Source organism: Amblyraja radiata, chromosome 34 (genome assembly GCF_010909765.2).
Source record: "Amblyraja radiata isolate CabotCenter1 chromosome 34, sAmbRad1.1.pri, whole genome shotgun sequence".
Taxonomy (NCBI): domain Eukaryota; kingdom Metazoa; phylum Chordata; class Chondrichthyes; order Rajiformes; family Rajidae; genus Amblyraja; species Amblyraja radiata.
Window position 1 is genome coordinate 14029370 of NC_045989.1, and position 3158 is coordinate 14032527.

Sequence of the window (3158 nt, forward strand, 5' to 3'; positions counted from 1 at the left end):
AAATGATGTCATTTCAGACAGGTTAAATTGCTTTTCTCCTCTGAGGAAGTAGAAGCTGGTGTGTTTTCTTGGTCATCGTGCCATCGTGGTTGATCCAGGACAAAATGTTGGTGATATTTACGCCAAGTAACTTGAAGCTCTTGGCTATCTCCACTTAAGGACTATTGATGCAGACTGAGGCAGGTACACCACCTCACCAGTTCGATCATTTTGTTCATATTGAAGGGGAGATTGTTGTCTTGACACTATGTTACTAAGTTCTCTGTCTCCTTTCTGTACTCTGTCTCGTCAGTGTTTGAGGTCGGCCCACTGCAGCGGTATCATCAGCAAACCTGTAAATGGAGTCGGTGCAGAATTTGGCCACACAGTCTGAGTGTAAAGGGAGTATAGTAAGCGACTGAGACGCCAGTGTTGAGAAGGATCATGGAGGATGTTTGTCACCTAACCTTGCTGATTGTGGTCCGTGGATCAGGAAGTTGAGGATCCTATTGCAGAGAGAGTTCTGACTCTTAATTCCGGAAGTGTGGAGACTAAACACAATTATAAAAGGGTTTCATGAACATCATTGCTCTTGCTTTCTTGGAATGGAACAGCTTTATTTGTGCTGTCGAAGGCAGTAATTGGAATGGAATTGTCCAGAGGGATCAACTTCCCAGAAATCCTTCTCAGCCTGGCGATCCATTCGATTTGTTGAGAAGAATCATTAATGAGGCTGGAATTGGAAACACATCAGTCGGTTCCAACGATACACTTCATTGTGAGAGGTTACTCTAAGCAGATCTTATTACTCCTTTATAATGAGAACCATGTGATCATAGCTCCTAAGTGCTCAGCCTGATTCCCGCAAGTGGGCTTTCACAGCTGATTGTACTGGTGTATTGATGGGAGTGGTTAGCAACCCTTCACTGTTGTAACTTTTATCCTTTGGAAACTGTAGCTCCATAGAACTGTAGTTCCACTGTAACAGCTGCTGCAGAACTACTGTTATAGGGTCGTTGTGCCTTTTTTATGTCACCTTTCATCTGAGCTTGGTGCTTGGAAATCCTGGCTGCTAACTCACTCAATAAAATATTGGGAAGATTTAGTTCTCGATGACTAAGTTTCTGGATTATTTTGGAGCATACACCGGCACGCCCCCACACTTGTGCAGACCATGGAAAATTTATGATACTGTCTGGAGTTTTGGATATGCAGTGGCCTTCATTGTATTGGCTTACAAAATGAGTGCCTGGAATATATGCAAGCTCCAGAATCCATGAAAGTTGTGAACATTGACAGGCAAGTCCTGCAAAGAGAAAAGCAAAGCTAATATTTCTGGTCAATTACCTTTCATCAGATTTATATATTTTTATGAATTACTTTAATTTAAATCAAACCCAATTTAAAAACGACCTTTTATCAGATTACTAAATCAAAAAATATATATTTTTAAATTTTTAATTTAAAGCACCATCTTTCCACAAAGTTCCAATTTAAAACAAATTGACCTAAAACATTTCTTGTTTCTTCATTCACAGAAGTTGGCTGACCAGCTGAGTATTTCAAATATGTTCTGATTTAGTTTTGGGTTTGTAACATCTGCAATATTTTCCTTGTGGAAATAGTGGTTGCGTTGTCCATTAGCAAAGTGGCAAAGTAAGTGGGTGAGTTATCATCTGCTGAGTTCCTCCAACAGTTTGTGTTTGTGTGTTTTAGGAAAAAATGACCTGATCAAAATGACCCCTGGATGTTACCCTTATATAATTATATCAGGATCAAATATGGTGAGATAAATTATCCAGAGATTCATTGTCAGCAATACGTTACCCTGGGGTCAACTACTTTGGGCTTAATAACTGTGGGATTCATTGCCTTGGGATCTATTACGCTGAGATAGCCATCCTGGGATTGCCAGCACTGGGACACCACAAACTGGGAGTCATTATCCTTGTGTTCATTGCCTTGGGATCTATTACGCTGAGATAGCCATCCTGGGATTGCCAGCACTGGGACACCACACACTGGGAGTCATTATCCTTGTGTTCATTGCCTTGGGATCCATAATCCTTGTTTAAATTATCCCAAGATTTATTCTGGGATCATTTACCTTTGTATAAATTGCCCTGGGAAAAATAAACTCAAATGATTCTGGATTTCATGATCCTGTAATTAATCCCCCCCCCCCCCCCCCCCCCCCCCCCAGCAAACCAGCAATGAATTACACTACATTTAACATTAGGTTTAGGATTATTATTGTCATGTGTACCAGAATACAATGAACAGCTTTGTTTTGCATGCTATCCAATCAGATCAAATAGTACTATACATAAATACAATCGTCAAACTCGTCAAGATATAGATAGAGAAAAAGGGAAAATACTGGCGCAGAATATAGTTCTCAGCATTTTAGCATTCCAGTTCCTGAAACATAGGTCCAATGTCCACTATGGAGTAAAGGTGCACTGGACAGGACTAGCTCATGGAAGGGCCATTTAGAAGCTGGATAACAGAGGGGAAGAAGCCGTTCCTGAGTCTGGTGGTGCGCGCTTTTAAGCTTTTGGCAGACGGGAGCAGGGAGAAAATGGAATGACCGGGATGGGCCGTCTTTCATTATGTAGACTGCTTTTTCAAGGCAGTGTAAATTGTAGATGGAGTCAGTGATAGGAAATGTGGTCCGTGCGATGTTCTAGGCTACATCTACTACTCTCTGCAAATTCTTGCGGTCTTGAGCAGAGCTGTTCCCTAACCAAGCTGTGACCAACCCAACAATATGTTTTCTATGGTGCATCTGTAGAGCTTTGTATGAGACATTGAAAATATGTTACATTTCCTCAGTCTTCTAGAGGCATTGGTGTCTTGGCTGTCGCGTCAATGTGGTTGGTATAACTAAAGAACTTGAACTTTGAACCATTTCCACTTCTGCACCATGGATGCCGATGGGGACATGTACCCCACCATGCTTCCTGAAGTTGATAACTAGCTCCTTTGTCTTGCTGACATTGAGGGGGAAGTTATTGTCCTGACGCCATGATACTAAATTCTCTATCTCTTTGCAGTGCTCCGTCTCATCATTGTTTGTGATCAGGCCCACCACAGTGGTTTCACCTGCAAATGTGTCGGTGGGAGTCAGAGCTGATTTGGCTATGCAGTCACGAGTATCTGAGCAGTATATTAGGGGA